This window comes from Martes martes (assembly GCF_963455335.1).
Source record: "Martes martes genome assembly, contig: SUPER_18_unloc_1, whole genome shotgun sequence".
NCBI classification, from domain to species: Eukaryota; Metazoa; Chordata; class Mammalia; order Carnivora; family Mustelidae; genus Martes; species Martes martes.
Window position 1 is genome coordinate 2,244,028 of NW_027666704.1, and position 23,507 is coordinate 2,267,534.

The 23,507-nt window shown below is 40.1% G+C and overlaps 1 long non-coding RNA gene and 1 pseudogene across 2 annotated transcripts in view; one reads left to right on the forward strand and one right to left on the reverse strand.

Annotated features, from left to right (window-relative positions):
• Positions 1–23,462, forward strand: part of LOC308359830 — a 39,206-nt gene extending 15,744 nt beyond the window's left edge. The window contains exons 3-5 of the long non-coding RNA XR_013968463.1: positions 8,193–8,301; positions 14,450–14,648; positions 23,260–23,462. This is a non-coding gene — a long non-coding RNA (uncharacterized lncRNA). The remainder of the gene's footprint in view (positions 1–8,192; positions 8,302–14,449; positions 14,649–23,259) is intronic.
• The window catches only part of LOC308359829 (transmembrane protein 180-like), a 30,945-nt pseudogene continuing 15,073 nt past the window's right edge, over positions 7,636–23,507 (reverse strand). Inside the window, exons 5-6 of the transcript in view lie at positions 22,367–22,489; positions 7,636–7,767 (exon numbers count right to left, since the gene is read on the reverse strand). The product of the transcript in view is annotated as a transmembrane protein 180-like (transcript). The remainder of the gene's footprint in view (positions 7,768–22,366; positions 22,490–23,507) is intronic.

Here is a 23,507-nt window from a genome sequence, read left to right on the forward strand (position 1 = left end):
CTAATCAGAAGACATACTTTACATACTTTATATGATTTCTATTCTTTCACATGTGTTGTTTCTTCTACTGCCCATAAGATGGTCTATCTTGGTAAATATTTCATTTGTAGTTGAAAAGAATGTATATTCTGCTGTTGCTGGGCAAACTGTTCTATAAGTGGCAACTAGGTCAAGTTTCTTGATCGTATTGTTCACTTCTTCCATATCCTTAATTGATTTTCTTTCTACTTGCCCCATTGATTACTAAGAAGTGAGGTTTCCACCTAAAATTGTGGATTTGTCAGGGTACCTGGTGGCTCAGTTGGTAGAGCATGTGACTCTTGATCTTGGAGTCATGAATTTGAGCCCCACATTAGGGAAAGAGTTTCCTTAAAAAATTATTAAAAAATTATAAAATTGTGGATTTGTCTATGTCTCCATTCACTTCTGTTAGTTTTTTGCTTGATGCATTTTGAAGTTCCGTGGTTGGGTACATACACATGTAGGATTATTACATTTTTTTAAAAATTTATTTATTTGACAGACAGAGATCACAGGTAAGGAAAGAGGCAGGCGGAGAGAGAGGAAGGGAAGCAGGCTCCCCGCTGAGCAGAGAACCCCATGCGGGGCTTGATCCCAGGACCCTGGGATCATGACCTGAGCCGAAGGCAGAGGCTTTAACCCACTGAGCCACGCAGGCGCCCCGGATTATTACATTTTGTTGGTAAATTGACCCATTTATTATTATGTGAGCTCTCCCTTTATCCCTGGTAATATTCCTTCTTCTGAAGTTGACTTAAATATTAACATGGCCACTCCAACTTTTCTTAGATTACTGTTTACGTGTTACATTTTTCAATCCTTTGTGTTTTAAAATATCTATGTCTTCATATTTAAAGTAGATTTTTGGGGCACCTGGGTGGTTCAGTGGGTTAAACCTGGGATCCTGGGATCAAGCCCCACATCAGTCTCTCTGCTCAGCAGGAAGCCTGCTTCCTCCTCTCTCTCTGCCTGCCTCTCTGCCTACTTGTGATCTCTCTCTCTGTCAAATAAATAAATAAAATCTTTAAGAGAAAAAAAAAGTAGATTTTTGGGGGGCTGGGCCGTGGGTGGCTCAGTTGGTTAAATGTCCAATTCTTAATTTAGGCTCAGGTTATGATCCCAGGGTCGTGAGTTAGAGCCCTGCATTAGGCTCTGGGCTGAGCGTGGAGCCTGCTTAAGATTTTCTCTCTCTCTACCCCTCCCCCAGTTTGCCCTCAGTCACTTGCTCTCTCTCTTTCTCTCAAAAAAAAAAGAGAAAAAAGTGGATTTTTAAAAATATATCATGTATGTAGATCTTGTTTTTAGTTCAATTAACAATTTCTGTCTTTTAATTGGTGTGTTTAGACCATTTGAAGTTTTTTTTTTTTTTTATCTGACAGAGATCACAAGTAGGCAGAGTGGGGGGAAGCAGGCTCCCTGCTGAGCAGAGAGCCCTGATGCGGGACTTGATCCCAGGACCCTGGGATCATGACCTGAGCCAAAGGCAGAGGCTTTAACCCACTGAGCCACCAGGCACCCCTGTTTAGACCATTGTATTTAATGTAATATTGATTAAATCTAACATGTAGCTAGTTGTTTTCTCTCTTTTCTATTCTTGGCCCTCTTTCCTCTTTTTCTGCCTGCTTTTAGGTTGAATAATTTTTATTATGTTATCTTTACTATAGGCTTATTATTCGTGTCTCATTTTTATTTTTTTAAAGATTTTATTTATTTATTTGACAGAGAGAGACACAGTGAGAGAGGGAACACAAGCCGGGGGAGTGGGAGAAGCAGGTTTCCCACTGAGCAGGGAGTCTGATTCGGGGCTTGATCGCAGGACCCTGGGATCATGACCTGAGTCGAAAGGAGACACTTAACGACTAAGCCACCCAGGTGCCCCATTCATGCCTCATTTTTTAAAAAATATATTTAATGGTTGCCCTGAAGTTCACAATATACATCTTTGATTAATCACATCCTACTTTAAAATAACAATATACTTTCTATATAGTGTAAAAAACTTTTAGCAATATATGACAAATTCTTCCCTCTCATCTTTTAGGCTATTGTAATCCTATATTTTATTTTTGCAAGTACTGTAATTCCAAAATACACTGCTGCCTATTTTTTTAAAGATTTATTTATTTATTTTAGAGAGAGAGAGAGAGATTGCGAGCAGGGGGAGGAACAGAGGGAAAGAGAGAATTTCAAGCAGATTCTGTGCTGAGCATGGAGTTGATGTGGAGCTCCATCTCAAGACCCCAAGATCATGATGCGAACCAAAACCAAGAGTCAGTCTCTCGACCAACAGAGCCACCCAGGGGCCCCTACACTGCTACTGTTTTGGCTTTCAATAGTCAATTATCTTTTATTGAAAGTTTTGTGGAGATAATTGTGGATTCACATCCTGTGGTAAGAAAGAGTACAGAGTTATCCCACGTAATCTTTACCCAGTTTACCCTAACGGTAACGTCTTAACAAGCTATAGCACATTATCACAGCCAGGATTTTGACACTGTTAATAATCCACTAATATTCAGATTTCCAGAGTTTTACTTTCACGTGTGTGTTAGTTCCATACAGTTTTATCACATGTGGGTTCAGTATCCACCACCACTGTCAAGATACAGAACAATTCCACCCCCGCAAGAATTGCTTGTGTTGCCCTGTTATAACCATGCTCATTTCTATCCCTTTCCACTCCCATCTTAAACCTCAGGCCATCATTTAACTGTCTTCCATTTCTAAAATTTTTTCATTTCAACAAATATTATACAAAAGGAATCATATGGTATATAACCTGTGATTGGATTTTTCATTCAGTATAATTCCCTGGAGAATCATCTATGTTGATGTGTATATCAATAGTTTGCTCATTTTTATTGCTGAATAGTATTCCATGGTTTATGTATATCATAGTTTGTTTAACCACTAATTTGTTGAAGGACATCTGAGCTGTTGTAGTTTCTAGCTATTATGAATCAAGTTGTTACGAATACTCATTTATGGGTTATTGTGTAAATACAAGTTTTCGCTTCTCTGGGATAAATGCCCCAAAGTACAATCACTGTGTTGCATGGTAACTGCATGTTTATTTGTTTGTTTTTTTTTCCTTAAAGAGTTTATTTATTTATTTGACAGAGAGAGAGATCACAAGTAGGCAGAGAGGCAGGCAGAGAGAGAGGGGGAAGCACGTTCCCCACTGAGCAGAGATCCCCGATGCAGGGCTTGATCCCAGGACTCTGAGATCATGACCTGAGCTGAAGGCAGAGGCTCAACCCACTGAGCCGCCCAGGTGCCCCATGCATGTTTAGTTTTATAAGAAGTTGCCAAAATGTATTCCATAGTGGTGGTACCGGCAATGTACAAGTGATCGTCACCGGCAATGTACAAGTGATCGGCAATCACCTGTTAAAGTGATTAAAAACAAGAAAAAAAGAAGTCATTTACCTTCATTTTAACCATTTCTAGAGGTATTTATTCCTTGGTGTGGACCCAAGTGTCTATCTGGTAACCTCCTTGGACACTTCCTGTAATGCAAATCTGCTGATAATTCTGTCAGCCTTTTGTTTGTCTGAAAGTCTTGATATCACCCTAATTTTTAAAGATATTTGCATTGTTTATAAAATTTTAAGTTGATGAGTTTGTTTTTTTTTTCTTTCAACATTTTGAAGATGTCATTACATTGTCTTCTGTCTTGCATTGTTTCTGGTGCAAAGTGTGCTGCTAATCTGATTTTTGTTCCTCTCCATGTAATGTATCTTATTTCTCTGGCTACCATCAGTGACTTATTTTTATCTTTGGTTTTCATCAGTTTGAATATGATGTGTCTAGGTGTTTTTATTTTGTATGTTTGGTGGGGTTTTTAATATTTATCCTGTTTTGTTTTGTTTTGTTTTTTTCCTGGTTCTCTGAGCTACTTGGATCTTGAGCTCCTGGGTTTGATGTCTTTCATTATTTTTTGAAAATTCTTGGCTATTGTCTCTTCAAATATTTCTTCTAACCTGTTCCACTTTCTTTTGCAGTGGGAGGAATCCCATTAAAAGTATGTTTGTCTACTTCATATTGTTCCAAGTCTCTTGGGTGCTCTATTCTTTTTTTCTCACTCTCTCTGTGTTTGAGCTTCAGTAATTTCTATTGACATATCTTGAAGTTCACTGATTCTTTCCTCATGGGTCATATTAAAGTTTGTACAGGTCCAAACTTCTTCACCATCTTTAGCTCCCATTTCAGGAATCAATGTGGATTTATGATTAGTAGACCTCCGTGGAAGATAATACAGTCACCATCCCCATCCCTAGTTTTCCCTATCTCCAGGCCCTAAAAAGAACTTTGCTGATTTCAGGGAAATCAAAATGAAAACAAACTCAGGAAATATACCATTTTGTATTCTCTTACTGAAGCATGCTGGCTTGGATCAGAGAACTCAGGATATGAATCAGATCTACTCTACCTGCGCTCCTTCCACTTTTTACTGAACATCTAACCACAGATCAAGTAGTGGCAAAACCAGTGGGTACTCCTACGATGTGCACCCAGTAGTATGCTGGAGCCTTCTCATCCTGGCTGGTGAGAGCCTTGTCAACTTTTTAGGAATTCCTCAAGCTGGTTTTTAAGCATAGCAATTATTTAAAAATAGTATATGTAACTATCTGATTAAGCAAACGATATTGGGGCGCCTGGGTGGCTCTGCCTTCGGCTTGGGTCATGGTCTCAGGGTCTTGGGATCGAGCCCCACATCCGGCTCTCTGCTCAGCAGGGAGCCTGCTTCCTCCTCTCTCTCTGCCTGCCTCTCTGCCTACTTGTGATCTCTGTCTGTCAAATAAATAAATAAAATCTTTAAAAAAAAGTATAAGTACTCAAAACATCACTTTCTCATTACTATATCTTACTATTATTTATGCTTTAATATTATTAATGTCTGCTGTATCTGTATGGTGATACAACATGTACACCTGGTATTATGGTTATTTTTTTAAGCTGGTTTTTATACTTAAAAATTTTTTTTATTATGTTCAGTTAGCCATCATATAGTACATCATTAGTTTTTGATGTAGTGTTCAGTGATTCATCAGTCGCGTATGAGACCCAGTGCTCATCACAACACATGCCCTCCTTAATACCCAGCATCCGGCTACCCCATTCTCCCCACCCCCTCCCTTCTGTAACTCTCAGTTTGCTTCCTAGAGTCCAGAGTCTTTCATGGTTTGTCTCCCTCTCTGATTTTGTTTTGTTTTTTAATCCTTTTTAGTCTTATAAAAAAGATGTTACTAAGCATCCTTTCCCCTAATTCTTTTTTCAGTAATACCACATTTATAGCCTGAAATTAGCAATAGTGGATGTACTAATACCATGGAAATCAGTATATATTATTGTTTTGTTTTGTTAATTATCTAGACCAGGGGTTGGCAAACTTTGTCTAAAAAGAGCCATATAGGTGCGCCTGAGTGGCTCAGTCGATAAAGCATCTGCCTTTGGCTCAGGTCATGATCTCAGGGTCCTGGGATCAAGTCCTGTGTTGCGCTCTCTGCTCGGTGGGGAGTCCGCTTCTTCCTCCCACTCTGCCCCTCCCCCTGCTCATGCTCGCTCTCTCTCTCTCTCTCTCTCTCACTCTCTCAAATAAATAAATAAAATCTTTTTTAAAAAGCCATATATTTTCAGCTTGTGAGTTACACACAGTTCCTGTCACATAATAATTATTTGTTTAACAAGCCTCTAAAAATGCAAAAATTATTCTTAGATCTCAGACTGCACAGAAAAAAACTATAGGTTAGATTTGGCCCACAGGCTGTAGTTTGCCAGCCTCTGGTCTAGACTTAAGAAAGGAGTAAAGAAAATGTTAATAACGCAGACAAAACTAAAAACTGTCATGTGTATAGCTGTTACGCTGTGAAAAGGATGGGAAATTGAGGACATATTCTTTATAGTATTCAAAACTTATCATTCAATTAATCAGAGAAGTTTGCTCACATTATTAATGATCGAGTAAAGTTCAGAAGGATGTCTTTTGTGTTCCAGTTTTGTCTTACTAGTCAACATAAACGAGAATATAAAACAACATTTAGGTTGTAACTGCACTCTGATCTGTGACATACGTGAGTTCTTTGTTTAACTGAATAGTAATCAAGCTTATTCATAGTCTTGATTTCATGACTACTGTTGTGAATTATAAAGACCAACAGTAGAATTTTAAGAAATAACCAAGAAAAGAAATAAAAAGTCACACTGGAATTATAGGTGTATGAAATTTATAATAAGTAGTAGGTATATTGTATTATTTGTAAGTCGTATGCTACACATCCTTTTTATCAGTAAAATGTATAATAAAGTTATATATGTATATATGCATACATCTTTTATTTTAGGGAGCCAGTTGTCCAACATCTTCAGCACACCAGTATCAGCAATGTGTCATGTTAAGCAATGACCGTTCTTGGGTAGGACAATCTAACAGACAGGGGTGCCTGGCTGGCTCAGTGCAAACAGCATGCAACTCTTGATCTCAGGGTCGTGAGTTGGAGCCTGGAGTTGGGTGTAGAGATTACTTAACAATAAATAAATAAATAGGGGCACCTGGGTGGCTCAGTGGGTTAAGCCTTTGCCTTTGGCTCGGGTCATGATCTCAGGGTCCTGGGATCGAGCCCCGCATTGGGCTCTCTGCTCAACGGGGAGCCTGCTTCCTCCTCTCTCTCTGCCTTGCCTCTCTGCCTACTTGTGATCTGTTTGTCAAATAAATAAAATCTTTAAAATAAATAAATAAATAAAACTTTAAAAGAGGAGAGAGAGAATCCAACAGGCACACAGAGTCTAAGTCGGTTAAATGAAAGCAAGCAACTGACCCGAAAGCTCTGGCACTCAGTTGAGAAAGAGAGAGAGAGTGAGAGAGTGTGTGTGTCTGGGCGGGGGGCTGGGGTGGGGTGCGGACAATGAAATAAAGATGTCAGAGGCAGAGAAAGCTACCTCTGCCCTTGCCTTTCCCACTCCAGTGGGATGATTCAATTCTATTTCCTGTGCCCCATGCCTATGAATTTGCCTACTGGATCCTTACAAGAGACCCCTCTTTATTTAAGATAGCTGAAGTTGAATTCCTGTTCCTTCATAACTAAAAGCTCTGTGACTAAGACAGTGAGCAGTATAAATCTGGGTTATCCTACACTAGTCCCTGAATCCCCCAAATCTGACTGCTATCAGTCACAGGGGAATCTACAGATGACGGTAATATGGTATTACTTAATGAAAAGGAAAAAGGAAATGATGTCTTCACTAATACAACCAGCTAAAGAAGCAGTAAAGGGCTTAAAATAAAAATGGCATGTACAGTCAGGTGGGCTCTGGGAAACCAAACCAACCCAGAGTCATTCAAGGGTGAAGAGTAACAGGTTGTGGCCAGGCCACAAGACCACTTGCAAACAGCCAACAGAGAGGCCTTAATTCATATTTAACTTTCTTATTAAGTTTATTATTATAGTCAAAAAGCCCTGAAACTTGGTGGGTTTTGTTTGTTTTATCTGTTTTGTTTTCTAAACAAATTAGAGGTCATGAAGAACAGTTTTGCCTTCTGGTATAATGTAAACTCTATTCGAACAGATAAGCAACTGAAGTTTTATTTGAATCCCATGACAGCCAGCATTGGCCTTAAAGAGCCCCTGTGCAGTCTGTCTAGTTTCTGATTGAGAATGGGCTCCCAACCAGAATCTGAATTACTGCAATCCCCGGGGGACCAGGCAAATCAAATTAAACATAGCATCATGAAGACCTAAAATTGTACTAGGGAAAGAAAACCATATTTAAAACATAATTAGTTTCTATAGTGGTTTCTTTCTTTCTTTTCTTTTTTTATTTTATTTTATTTTATTTATTTATTTGACAGAGAGAGATCACAAGTAGGCAGAGAGGCAGGCAGAGAGAGAGAGGAGGAAGCACAGGCTCCCTGCCAAGCACAGAGCCCGATGTAGGACTCGATTCCAGGATCCTAAAGTCACCACCACAGGCTAAGGCAGAGGCTTAACCCACTGAGCACCCGGGCGCCCTCTAGTGGTTTCTTATTAATTCGAAGCTATAGAACAAAAAGTTTCAGAACAGTTTTGCTTTTTAAAAAGTAACAGAAAAAATAAATAAAAAATAAAAAGTAACAGAAATGTTATCAAATAATCTGGATTTTTTAGAGTAATTGAATAATCCCTCCCTTCCAGTTGCTGAGACCAGAGGAGGCTGGCATATAAACCTGTGATCATAATGCCTGAAGGACCACACGCAGAGTACAGGGGAAGATGGAAGGCGGAAGCGAGGCCCAATGCATAGGTATATCCTTCAGTCTTGAAATTACCATCCAACATGTTTCAAAGATTTATTTTAGAGAGTGCGCATGTGTGAGCATGCACAAGTGGGGGAGGGGAAGAGGGAGAGAATCTTGAAGCAGATTCCCCGCCGAGTGCAGAGCCCCGTGCAGGGCATGATCTCACGACCCATGAGATCATGACCTGAGCCAAGACCAAGAGTCGGGCACTTAACCACCCAGGCGCCCCTTTCCGAGATGTTTTAAACAAAATGGTGGGAACCTGGCTTTAATTTTTATTATTAAATGTATGTTATTATTCAACACAATTAGAGATGATAAACGGAAATGACAGTTAACGATGTTATTCAGAAGTAGCATGTCTAGGTTTTCTGCCAGGAACTTCCACTCAACCCCAAGATCCCTGTCGTTCTTGACTATGTTCCTCATAGATTTTTTTTTTTTTCATTTAGATCATATACAGTAAAAGAGGGCTCCTGATTATTTGGGGGCTGACTATCCAGTCTGCGGCTGCTTTTTGGTCACCTGGGTTACCTAAAATATCACCTCATTCATTCAGCCAACTGAGGAAATATGTGAAAAGACCAAACTATATGATAGTTTAGGAAGAAAAAGAGGCAGTTTGTTACATTTTTGTACTAAAATCAGCTGCTATTATAAGAAACTAGATATCACTCATTCATCTTTAAAAAAAATGGCACTGTGTCATTAATTTGGTGACACTGGGCTAAGTACTGGTATTCAATGGTAGGCAAAACTGATGGAGCTCCCACCCTCAAGGAGGTCACCTTCTAGTACAGGAGCTGGATATTCATCAGGAAATCACAGATAAGAGTGATTTACTTATGGCAATATAAGATCATTGCTTTAGGGGCACCTGGGTAGTTCAGTTGGTTAAGGGTCTACCTTCGACTCGGGTCATGATCTCAGGATCCTGGAATCAAGCCCCACGTTAGGCTCTCTGCTCAATGGGGAGTCTGCTTTTCTCTCTCTCTCTCTCTCTCTATGCTCTCCCTTCTTTCCTCCTCTCACTCTTTCTCAAATAAATAAAATCTTAAAAAAAAAAAGTTCACTGCATTAAGTGCATTAAGTGCTGTGATAGAAAAGTACCAGGTATTAGAAGGGAGCACATAGCCAGAGGGTGTGCATACTCTTGGCAAGTAGAGTCCAGAGAAAGCTCCCCTGGGAAAACAGTATTGGAACTGACCTCTGAAGAATAAGTAGGCACTAACTAGAGGGCCTCTGCCTGGAATCATGTGCAAAACCTCCAACCATCACTACCTCCTCCTCTAAAAGCCATGGCTGGGAATGTATGTCCTTGGTGCTCTGGACTGGACTGCATTGGTTAGGAATGGCCACCCCTTCCAATCAGTGCTCCAGAAGACCACCCTTCATCTTGAGTCCTACTCAGTCCAAGAAGTGATTATGACCTACCGACCCATTGTTCTTGTGCTACTACTTTCTGGGTTCTGAGACAAACACAGAGGCTTGGGTCCCAGGCTGGGCCATCCAACACATACCAACTGTAGCCTCGGGAAGTAACAGAGGCACCAAGGGTGCCACTGAAATGTGGTGTCCCTTCTGCTCCGCCCAAACTATCTATGGAAAACCTCATTTCTGGGGGCACGTAGTGTTTTGTCTTCCCTGGATTCCTTCCTTCCTTTAAGAAAAATCCTCTCCCTTCTTCCCTCCCCAATTGACTACACAACTCTGACCTCCCTTCTCTCTCTCTCTCCCTCTACCTTGGCCCCTCCCCCTGTGCAGCTCTCTCTCAAATAAATCTTTTAAAAATGTGTTTTTTCCTTCTCGTAAATTCATATTATAATGTCACTTTTAGTTAAGATCTAGATAAGAAACGCAGCTCCAAACTCACCAGCTCTGGAACTTTGGGCAATTCTATTAACCTAGTTAAGCCTTAGTGTCTTCTTCAGGGTTATTATGAAAATTTGTAGCAATGACGGAAAACCGTCAAACAGGGCCAGGCACATAGTAAGCCTGTAATCCATGTGACACCATCATTATTTTTAAAAGCGTCTCATCAGGCTGACCGTAGAAAGGAAATGTTCACTTTCTGTTCTTGAGGTAGCAACAGAGTCGTGGACTCTTAAGTTTCCCAACCCTAATTTCGAAAGCGTCTGTACTCCCACAAAACAGTATTACGGTTTAGCAAGTATAAGCTAAGACAAGAAAATGAAGAAAAAGACCCCAAACAGCAATATTTTAGATGTCAGAACCTGTAGGGAGGTGTTTTTTCTTTTGAAAACAGAACATTATGAGAGAAAATTCGGAGCAAAAAATTTTTTCCATAAGCAAGAGACGCAATTGCTATTATTACTATAAGAGAACAGTAAAGATATCTGTTTATTGTTTCTGCCTCCACTACAATTGTTGATGGTAAGGATCATTGTTGGTTTATTTACTCTACATTGCAAGCACCTAAAACAGTAAGTGTGCAGTAAATATTTATTGAGCGAGCAAAATTCTAAGCGGGGCTTAGGAATTATTTTTCCATCAGAGATTCACTCAAAAATGTGAAGGTTGGAAAGTATAAAAGCCCAACTGAGGGAGGAAAAGAAACTCTCTAAATCCTGTGCATCTTTCCCAGATTAGAATTACATTTTAAGAGAAAGAGGGAATCTTAAGAAAGGAGCAGAAAGACCAGGGAGATTTTTTTGAAGAGCATCAAACGATTCGGCAAAGTAGTGGGGAAATGATCTCTGCTTTGGAGCACGTGAAACATTAAAATGCTTGCAGTTTCAGTAATAATAACAAGATATGCCCAAGAACACTAGGTCTTAAGCCACAAGAAGGTAGTTATCAAATTGCCCTACTTATCCTTGAGCTTCTAGCATAAGGCTTTCTCTCTGCTGTATTGTTAGCGTGCTCACAGGAGGCTTTGCCTCTGCAGATCACCACAGGGGTTCCGCATGCCCCCCCTCACCCTGGAAGAAAGAGAAAAAGACAGTTCTGTCTTGGAGATCGAATGTTTCCTGGAGAGAACCTTTGGCAGCTGGAATCCAATTTCTTGATATTTCTGAAACTGGGATCTGTTATAAGTAGACAATGCCGAAGGGTAATGGGCTCCTACTGCCATCCAAACACTCAGATAAAAATGCACGGGAAGTGCGTCAGCCAAGCACAAACCAGTCTTTTCATAAAACACTGGGCTTCTCAGCACGTATTGGAGTAATTCCGTGACTAGCAGCTCATGGCCATGGCTCTGTGGTCCTCTTCCCCTTTAAAGGTCTTGATTAGGCCAGTTCCTTTCTAGCTTGTGTTTGGGAAATGTGTGATTTAGGCTGCTTCAAACTGGAACTTGGGTTTCCATTACCTTGTTGGCATCTTGCACCCATTGTCAATCCAGTTCTCTCACCCGGTCTGTCTTGTGGTTCCAGTCAGGGAACAGTCAAAGGTCGTGAGACAGGCGTGTGCACACCTACAATATCACGTTCAAAAGTACAACCATGACCTTGTCTTCTCATTCTCAAAATCTGTGCTCAGCTATTTCAAACCTCCTGTGTCCTTGTTAGTAATGGCCAATTAGAAACCACTGAATCCTTTCCCGATAACCGTCAGAGGCTGCCAATTTATGGTAATTTGGACATAAGTGCCAATGGGAAAGTACATTATTCAAGCTACTTTGGCTGTGAAAGATACCCAGTGCGGGCTAGCTGAAATAAAAAAGGAACTTGCCAGCTCCTCTAACTGCAAGGTCAGGCAGAGGTAGATCTGGGTAAGTACCCAGATTATGATAGGAACCTGTTTCCTCTGTTCCTGACTTTCCTTCTGCATAGACACAGCCTTTCACCACATGGCAGCAAGGTAACTCCAGGCTTACTTGGGCTCAGCAGCCTAAGATCCTAAAGGAAACATGTACATTTCTCCCAGTAGCACAGCAGAAGCCCCCCGGTGGACCCTGAAAAGCCTTCCGTGAGTTACGTGCCCATCCCTGACTCACTAGTGGTAGCCTGAGGCTGGAGTTCTGACTAGGTCTGGGCACATGCCCAGTGCAGTCCAGTCGAGAGCACCAAGGACATACATTCCCACCTATGGCTCTTAGAGGAGGAGGTAGTGATGGCTGGAGGTTTTGCACGTGATTCTAGGCAGAATTAGTGCCTACTTATTCTTCAGAACTTAGCTCAAATACTGCTTTCCATGTCGTGGGGCTCAGTCTCAGAACCCTGAGATCATGACCTGAGCCAAAATCAAGAGTCAGATGCTTAACTGACTGGGCCACCCAGGCACCCCAGAAAAAAAAAATTAAAGAATAGTCATATGCTTTCTGTGAAAATGAATTCGGAAGGTTTCAGTGAAAGGCAATGACCTATCACAAAGACCAAGAACACTAACAGCTTGATAGCATCACATTACTGATAATGGAAATGTAAGATTGTAACTCCCTATACACCTGCTTTTCTTTGTGAGAAGCTGGGAATATTGTTAATGTTTCACATTAGTTTTCTAAAGACGAACTAGAAGAAAGCAGGAGTATAATAGTTCTCAAAAAAAAAAAAAAAGAACCCAAAAATGAACAAAACAAAAGAAATCCTGAGGTTATCTCCTCCTTTGTACATAATCTTGTCCTCAAGCGGTCCCTTTGCAATGGAAAAATATCACTCTTATATACAGAGGAAAGAAGCGAAAAATGGGGAAGAAATCATCATCACTGGTAATTGCACATAAAACCCAGGATATATATTATTGTGATCCTATGAACTTGTGGATAGGGTTTCCTCTACATAAGCTTACATCACAACCCCATTTCTGACACACCATTAGTAAACTGATTTAGCCTCAATCATCATCTTTTGGACCAAATGTTTTTAATTTGGAATGTTACGAGGGCTCCTGTTCAAGATACTTGGCAAATGGACTTAGTATAGAACACCATTAAATACGGATTATCCCAGTATTTATTCTAGCAACCCCAACGAATGTATATGCTTATATGTACACCTTCCTTGAAGCTGTAACATTTTGTATGTTTTTAATCCTATCTTCCCAAATAGTGATGGGGGAGGGGGAAGTCATATCTTAAAATTTAAGTCTCTGAATACATGAGTGTCCTAACTACTGACTATTTCTTGCTCTTCCAGTGACCCTATAGTAAGCTGCATGAGCTCTTCAGAGAAGGGGATGTTTGTTTTTCCTATTCAAGGCTCTATGCTTCAGTGGCTTCATAGGTCAGGAGTATGTAAAAATATTGATCAAGAGATTTACAATAAGTATTTCAGAACTACAACAGAAGCAGCAGCGTGATATTGAATGGATAAGTTGAAAGAACAAAATCCACCAGCACCAAGTATAATATGTAAGACTAGCCCATTTCTAGTCTAAGTAGCCTAATCTTTAGTACTGAATAAAACCACCAATTTAGTCCTAATATGAAACAGAAATCATTAAACAAGCAGGAGAGAGTTGTTGCCTGAGAATGTCCAGGCTGTTGCTATAGTAAATCACTATACAAAGCACTTATTTAAAAAAAAACAGCTTTAAAATTGATTTCCATGATTAGCTACATATAATTAAATACCAAGAATATTTTCGTTACTTAAAAGACAAAGCCTTGAGGTTATTTGTTATTTGTCAGTTATGTACCCTAAGGCAATTCACTTTTGATCTGCTTCTTTGCTGGAGTTTAAGACAGTATTGTTTACTACATCATTAAGAGAAAAGTCATTTTCTAAACTTCTGTTGCAAGTATAACTTTTGAAGTATTATGAGGCTTTCAGACAAAGGAGAAGCAAAGGGAAAGCTACATTTACAACATTTAAAAACACACTTGGGGGGGGGCGCCTGGGTGGCTCAGTCTGTTAAGCTTCTGCCTTCAGCTCAGGTCAAGGTCCCAGGGTCCTGGGATGGAGCCTCACATCGGGCTCCTTGCTCAGCGGGGAGTCTCCTCCCTCTGCCTGTCCCTTACCCCTTTCATGCTCTCTATCCCTCTCCCTCTCACTCTGTCTCTTAAATAAATAAATAAATAAATAATCTTTAGAAAACACACACTTGAATATGTAGCAGACTGATCTAGAAGAGTATTTTTTAAGTAATGTATTTTGTCTGAGTTTCCTGCAGAGTCTCCACAGATGACAACTGTAATTGAACAAATGAATTGGCAGATTTTGACTACTGGGGAAATGCATCTTTCTATTCCAGAATGTCTCATCAAGCAGCAAGAATGTGGCCAGGACTATGAGACAGCGCTACCACATGGAGTCAGTGCAGTGCCCCGCATCCTGTAACAAGGAGCCGAGTGCGCAGCTCGTGCCCCTCCTGCTCTCTGCTTATCTCAGCTGTGGACTTAGCCCGTTGTACTGGACTTTCTGTTTCCAGTCTGCCTCACCACTAATGCCACGTAAGTTCCGAAGGGCAGAAAGGCGTCACGCCTTACGACTCTTTGTATCTCAGCTCCCAGCTCAGTGCTCACACCTACTAGGTACTCTACAAATGTTTGCTGACAAAAGAATGCAAGCATGCTTCATTGGCCAAGTAGGAGGAGTAGCCTTTTTTCTATGATATGCTAGAATTTCATTGTCGTTTTTTGTGTGTGTGAAAAGTGTGGATTTTGTTGCACTTTTAATAGAAGTTACATGTATAAAATAAGATAATCAATATCCAATATTATGACATAAAGTACCTTATCCCCTATAATTAGAAGAGATTACACATTGATTTTCTTGCCCAAGTACCCCATTTATGAATCTCCATTAACAATAAAATAACCGTTACAGTTACAGGCTACTGAGTAAGTATATCCTTTGGTTAATAAGAAGAAAATAGATCAGGATGCCTGGGTGGCTCAGTCAGTTAAGAATCTGCCTTTGGCTCAGGTCATGATCCCAATGTCCTGGGATTGAGCCCCATGTCAGGCTCCCTGCTTGGCCAGGAGCCTGCTTCTCCCTCTCACTCTTCCTCTGTGCTCTCCTCCTCTCTTTTCCAAATAAATTAATAAAAATTAAAAGGAAAAAAACATGCTCTATTTTACAAAAAAAAAAAAAAGGAGAAGAAGAAGAAAATAGATCTATTAAACTTAGTAAAATAATATGCCTCTTAGAACCAACATTTCTCTGACCATATCAAGAAATCACAGACCAGGGGCACCTGGGCGGCTCAGCGGGTTAAGCCTCTGCCTTTGGCTCAGGTCATGATCCCAGGGTCCTGGGATCGAGCCCCGCATCGGGCTCTCTGCTCAGCAGGGAGCCTGCTTTCTCCTCTCTCTCTGCCTGCTTCTCTGCCTACTTGTGATCTCTGTCTGACAAATAAAATCTTAAAAAAAAAAAAAGAAAAGAAATCACAGACCATCTTTCAAAAATGGCAGGGGCAAGACTAATACTCCTGAACTGTACAGTTCTGCATTTTGTAACAATAAAGTATTAATCAGATATTAGAAAACTCCCTTACAAGCATGAAATTTATTCCAAGTAGAAATTTGCTAAATTCATATACCATGAATCTCAAAGCACTCTCTGATCACCTGCCCTATCTGCTAAGTGTGCAGTTGGCCTCTGGACTTCAGCCAGGCACTTTCAGATTACCAATAGCAGTGTAAGGCCACCAGATGCCAAATGTTATCACTCAAAGATAAATAATACTTGAGTGTCCTACATAAGTTCTTAATTCTAAAAACGCTAACTGGACCAGAAGACTACTTTGCCAACGTGTCTGGTTGTCAACATATCTTTGCCCAAGTCAACAGAAATTCATCTCTAGAGCCATTGTTTCCAAGGAAGTAAACCTCTAGGTTCTCCACATGGGCTCCACAATCGAATAAGCAAGAAAGTTGGAAAAAATACGAATGTCTGGATCTCACCTCTAGAGATTCTGATTTAACTGGCCTAGGGTGTGGCCTGGACATTTTCAAGCTCCAAGTGATTCTAATGTTCAATGGGGTTGAGAAATATTACTTTAGGGTCTCTATTCTCAAAGAAAATTTAGAGGGACACAGAGTTATGCACCCCTTCTTCCTGCATTCTCTCACATCTATCAGTGAATGAGCTTTGAGTCCTTTCTACCCCAGATTCTGTTCCTCTCCCCTTCCAGTCATCATGGTTCTCTTCCACAACACTGCTTGAGACTTTTTTTTTTTAAGATTTTATTCATTTATTTGACAGAGAGAGATCACAAGTAGTCAGAGAGGCAGGCAGAGAGAGGAGGAAGCAGGCTCCCCGCCGAGCAGAGAGCCCGATGCGGGGCTCAATCCCAGGACCCTGAGACCGTGACCTGAGCCGAAGGCAGAGGCTTTAACCCACTGAGCCACCCAGGCGCCCCCTGCTTGAGACTTTTGATGTTACCTGGATTTCAAGCAACTTCCCCATTGCAGGTCGAAAACATTCACTTAGCAGATGTAGACGCTCAGACTGAAAAGAGTTCCTTCAGATTCTACAGAAGAAATGCCATCCAGAACAGTTCATACTCACTCATTCACTTCCTGTGTATACCAACTCATTTCTTAACACACAGTGGCCCAGTTGTGAGTCATGCCTCTGTAACCAATTATCACCAAGTTCTGTTGATTCTAACTCCTCCATCTCTTTCATGTCAATCTCTTCCTTGCCTTCCACGTGGCCTTGCTTTAGTTCAGACCCACACCGGCATTTCTCACATAAAAGCAGTCCATCAGCCTTCAAACTGTTCTTTCTTTGTAATTTGGCTAACCTCCCTTCAAACCATTCTCCACACGGCAGGGTGCTATTTTCAAAAGCAAATCTGATATTACCGCTCCTTGGTTTAATAATAATAATATTCCATTTCTTTTAGAATCAAATCCACACTGCTCAAGCCCTTCTTAAACCATTTGCAGTTCCTCCAAGCATGTCACGTGATCTCATGCCTCTCTGTACTTGCACAGACTCCCACTACATTTTCAGAATTCATCTGAGAGATCATTTCTTTGCTACCCAGTCTGAACTACATGCTTAGCTAGGTGTACTCAGACAGCATCCCATGCTTCCATCTCTCAATAATACCTAACACATAGCATTATGATTTTCACCATAATTGACATTAGACTTATTCAGAGTGGGGGCTGCATCTTTTGTCTCTTTGTGCATTAGGGCTTATAAAGGGAACTGATACCCAGTAAGTCTTCAGTAAATGTTTCAGTAAATGAATACCCTGTCATTTTACATGTCCATGCTTTGCATGTACCATTACCCCTCCCTGGCTATCTCCAAACTCTGTTCACAGTATTAACACCTCCATTGAAACCCAGCGGAAGAATCTTCCTCTGTAAAGCCTGAAATTGATTTCTGAGTCAGTACAGATCATACCCACCTTTTAGCCACCATTATATCTTGTATATACTTCTAATCATTGTAACTACCACTCCATGCTGAAGTTACCTGTCCTTGTGTCTATCTCCTGCAGCAACCTATTTCATTTACCTTTGTATGCAAGGCACTTGTTACATAATAGGCAATGAGTAACCAAGCTTTAATTTTTGTGCTCATCTAATCCTTGATTAATGTGACTGCCAGAATGTTCTAAAACAAAATTTAGGTCCTGTCGTCCCCAGCTTAAAAACTTTCAATGCTTTCCTTTATCTACAGCAGTCTTTCCCAAAGAACAGGATCTGTGCTCCTGGTAGTACACATGATGTTTTTCACGTGTCACACAATTGTTCTTTTTATTTTAGCAGTTAAGTGTTTAGTGTTAGGAAAGAATGAAACCCACCAAATGAATGATTTTGTGTATAATTTTGCTTATGATACATAAGATTTTTAAGCTCGTAATTACAGAAAAATATTTATATTTAGCAAATAATAGTACAGAGAGTAATCATACAACAACAGTCAAAAAGTCATCATACTTGGGAAATTCTGATGTATTAGGATTAAGAACTAAATCTAACATTCAGGTCCTTTACATCAAGCCTTGATTACCTTTCCAGTCTCACTTCCCTCCAGCTGCCATCAGCATGACATACCATATGTTACCAACTACAGGTTTCCATATATTACTCCTCTCCCCCATCCAGTCTTTCCTCAACACAGCAGCCAGAGGAATGCTGTTAAAGGGGCAGGTCAAATCGGGTCATTACTCTGATCAAAATTCTCCAGTCAGAATGTTTTTCTTTCCAGGAGATGTAGACTAAACTGTAAGATTTATAAAAACAAGATATATTTATAAATACATATTATATATGTATTTACAAAGATACATATTTATATATTTATAATACTTATATATATTTATAAGATATATTTACAAATACATATATTTATAAAAATAAGATATATGAAGTGCCACTATATCTGGAACTTAACCTTGAAATAGTTAAGAGAACAAAACACACACATACACATAACTAAAGATAAAGTCAATATGACAAAATGTTAACAACTGTGGAATCTAAGGAGTGGGTGTATGGATTTTCTATATTTTCCTTTCATTTTTTTGTGTGCGTGTTTGAAGTTCTTTGTAAAAAGTTGTGAGGGAGAACAAAATGGTCTGATGTATAATTAGAAAGATGGATACATTGATCAATATGTAATAAAACCAATATGGTTAGATATAAACAGCTGAATCTAGCTGGTAAATGTACAAATCTTCTTTATACACCTTTTTCAACTTTTTTGTATATTTGAAAATGAAAATGTTCATAGTAAAATGGGGGTAAGGATATAAGAAAAACATTAAAAAATAAATCCTTGGTGATGTAGAAAATCCAGAAGAATCAACAACAAAAACCTCCTGGAACTAATAAGCAATTATAGCAAGGTTGCAGGATAGAAAGCTAATATTCAAAAGTCAGTTGCTTTCCTATGTATCAGTGATAAAGAAGTGGAACTTGAAATTAAAAACATAACACCATTTATATTAGCATCCTAAAAATTAAAGACTCTACATATGATGATTTTTCAGATACAACAGCAAAGACACAATTTTTGAAAGAAATAACTGATAAACTGGACTTCATTAAAGTTAGAAACTTCTGCTCTGCCAGAGACACTGTCAAGAGAATAAGAAGACCAGCCACAGACTGGAAGAAAACATTTGCAAAAGGCATATCTTTTTTTTTTTTTAAGATCTTATTTATTTATTTGACAGAGAGAGAGAGAGAGATCACAAGTAGGCAGAGAGGCAGGCAGAGAGAGAGGGGGAAGCAGGCTCCCCACTGAGCAGAGAGCCCGATGCAGGGCTTGATCCCGGGACCCTGAGATTATGACCTGAGCCGAAGGCAGAGGCTTAACCCACTGAGCCACCCAGACACCCACAAAAGGCATATCTGATAAAAGATTTTTATCCAGAATATGCAAAGAAATCTTGAAACTCAACAATAAGAAAATTAACAACGTGATTAAAAACTTGGCAAAAGACCTGAGCAGACACCTCACCAAAGACATACAAATGGCAAATAGATATATGAAAAGATATTCCACGTCATAAGGCATTGGGAAACGGCAAATTAAGATGAAGTACACACCTATTAAAATGACAAAGTCCGAAACATTGACAACACCAAATGCTGGTGAGAATGTGGAGCAACAAGAACTCTTCATTTTTTTGCTGATGGGAATTCGAAGTGGTACAGCCACTTTTGAAGACAGTTTGGCAGTTTCTTACAACACTGAACACTAAACTCGTATCATGTAATTCAGCAGTTGTGCTCCTTGGTATTTGCCCAAAGGAACTGAAAACATATATTCACGAAAACCTTCACATGGATGTTTAAACAGCTTTATTCATAATTGCCAAAACTTGGAAGCAACCGAGACGCCTTTCAGGGGATGAACAGATAAATAAATTATATATCTAGACAATGGAATATTAATCACTACTAAAAAGAAATAAGTTACCAAGCCATGAAAAGACATGGAGGAAACACAAATGCATATTGCTAAATGAAAGAAACCTATCTGGAAAGGCTACATACTGTATGATTCCAACTATCTGACATCCTCAGAAAGGCAAATCATGGAGACAGTGAAAAGATGGTTTGTTGTTGGGGTCAGATGGGAGGGTGGGATGAATGTGTGGAACACAGAGGATTTTTAGGGCAGTAAAACCATCTCTACGTAGTAGTGGGTGCATGCCACTACACTCATCACACCTTTGTCAAAACCCACAGAATGTACAACACCAAGAGTGACCGGAACGTAAACCATGCACTTTGGGTGATAGTGAATGTCAGTGTAGCTTCATTGACTGTAACCAGGGTACCACTCTGGGAGAGGGGGATGTTGCTATGGGGGTGGCTGTATCTGGTGGAGGACAGAGAATATACAGGAACTCTGTACTTTCTGCTCAATTTTCTTGTGACTCTGAAACTGCTCTAAAAAATAAAGGAAACGGGGGGGCGCCTGGGTGGCTCAGTGGGTTAAAGCCGCTGCCTTCGGCTCAGGTCATGATCCCAGCATCCTGGAATCGAGCCCCGCATCGGGCTCTCTGCTTGGCAGGGAGCCTGCTTCCCTCTCTCTCTCTCTCTCTGCCTGCCTCTCTGCCTACTTGTGATCTGTCTGTCAAATAAATAAATAAAATCTTTAAAAAATAAAAAATAAAAAAATAAAGGAAACGGGGCACTTGGGTGGCTCAGTCGGTTGAGAGACCAACTCTTGGTTTCAGCTCAGGTCGTGATCTCAGGGTCACAAGGTCAGGCTCTGCACTCAATGCGAGTCTGCTCGAGATTCTTCCCCACTCCCCTTCCCTCCCCCTTTGCTTCTCCCTGCCCCCCACACTTGCATGTGCTCTCACTCAAATAAATAAATAAATAAATAAAATCTTTAAAAAAGAGTAATAAAGCAAATAAATAAAAAAACTAATCAGTCTTCCACTGCCTCACTACGACCATTTATCTCACAGTGAAACCAAAGTAACAAAGCAGGGCTGCAAAGGCCTACAAGACCTGGCCTCCCTTGTGCTTACTTCTTCCTCGTGAGGTCTAGAAAGCCAGGCATGCTATCCCTCTGTTCTTTTACACTTGTTGTGTTTTCTGCCAGGAGTACTCTTCCCCCAGAGAGCCTCCATGGTGTCCTCCCAACTCCCTGCATTTACCCAAATGTCACCTCCTAGGGCCCCTATGTGGCTCAGTCGGTTAAGTGTCTGCCTTTGGCTCAGGTCATGATCCCAGGCTCCTGGGATCGAGCCCCACATTGGGCTCCCTGCTCGGCGGGAAGCTTGCTTTCCCTCTCCCACTCCCCCTGTTTGTGTTCCTGCTTTCACTGTGTCTCTCTCTGTCAAATAAATAAAATCTTTAAAAAAAATGTCACCTCCTGGGAACTTCCATCACTCTAATAAAAAATGCAGCTTTCCCCAACCTTTCTTATTCCCCTTATTTTTCACCAAAAAACTTATTGCCAGCTAACATACTATGTATTTTATTTAATTTTTCATCTGCTTATCTCCTCTTAGAACTTGGTCTATGAGGGCAGGGATCTCTGTTGGTTTGTTCACTGCTGTTCACTCTACGCTATCCCAGAGCACAGGACATGGCAGGCTGTCAATGACGTTTGTTGACTGAATAAATGAATAGCTTATTAAGAGTTCTCTTGTGTTTCCAGACATTTTCCATGCTGTTTTCTCCACCTGGAATGGTTATTCTTCACTGTTCAGTAGGGGAAATCCAACTCAACCTCCAAAACTCAGCTCAGGAACCCTCTATTCTCAGAGGTGCTCCCTGCTCGAGGGAGACCGAAGGAGGAATCTCTTCTCTGTATTACCACAGTGATCCATTTTATGCTTCTGGTAGAGAGTGTATCTCAGTGTTTTAATCTGTGGGACTCCTTGGACGCTCCTAATTCATCTTGTATCCCCAACACCTTTAAAACTGGCAGATAATAGCACGCCCTCAGAAACATTTGTGAATAAATGACTTCGATAAAAAGATAAAAACAATCAATATGTAGTTCAGTGTGAATTATATAGACATTTGTAGCATCCTTTAAAGAACATCCTTATAGATACGCCTGTGAAAATGTCTTTGACATTAATACTCTCTATTATAACTTATTCAAGATCTGAGAATTAATGACTAATAATATCCAAAGTCCAAGATAATTGCCCAGTAATCAATGTAAAAGGCTGAGTTTCCTTTCATATTTCCTTTACGTTATTTCAAAGGCATTTTTACTCTACCTTTCGCCTGGGTTTCCATATCCATACTCTTTTAGCTTAGAGAGTATCATCACTGAAGCTAAAGACTGAACAAGTTTTGTAAACAAAGCATGGATGCCAAAAACCATTGAGAAAAGGGGTGACCTGAAACAGACAAAGATAGCATGGGTCTGTATCGCACAGTGCATATGTGTGTGTGTGTGTGTATATATATATATATATATATATATATATATCAAGGACCTTTTCGTCATTTATATCCTCCTTGACCCTAACCAGACAATCATAAAAATAGTATAGTAGTTATAGCATATTAACCTCTCAGTGACAGTGGTTATAGAGATAGAAGAACCAAACTCTTTCAAGGAAGAAGCAGATCAAAGACACAGCTAGACTCTCAAATGCTTGAGAAGTGAGTGCTGTATGTGCCCTGTCCTGTGTTAGGTCATTTAAACCCCACAACAGGGGTCCCTGGCTGGCTCAGTCCATGAGTTCAAGCATCACATTGGGCGGGAGAATACTTTAAAAAAAAAAGCTGTGAAACCCACAACAATCCTATGAGGAAGACATTATCACTCCATTTTAGAGATGGGAGAAGAGATGAACTTGTCCACAGTCGCATTGACATTCACCATCACCCAAAGTGCATGGTTTACGTTCGGGTTCACTCTTGGTGTTGTACATTCTGTGGGTTTTGACAAAGGTGTAAGTAGTAGAGCTAGGATTCACACTTCAGTTTCTTAGCCCAGTTTTCATGAAGGGTTACTTAAATGTGTTCTAAGTAAGAATCCTGCCATATCATTTTTTCTAAAATATTTTATTTATTTATTTATTTATTTATTTGACAGAGATCACAAGACAGAGATCCTCACCATATCATTTTTTCTAAAATATTTTATTTATTTATTTGACAGACAGAGATCACAAGACAGAGATCCCCACTGAGCAGGGAGTCTGACTTGGGGCTCGATCCCAGGACCAGGAGATCATGACCTGAGCTGAAGGCAGAGGCTTAACCCATTGAGCCACCCAGGTACCCCTTTGCCATATCATTTTTGATAATTAAGTTATGTCATATTAAAAAATCAATAAATCCAGTGCATTGACTGGATAAACTGAAACCCTGTCATATTTTCACTAATGGTGGAAACCTTGTAACCAA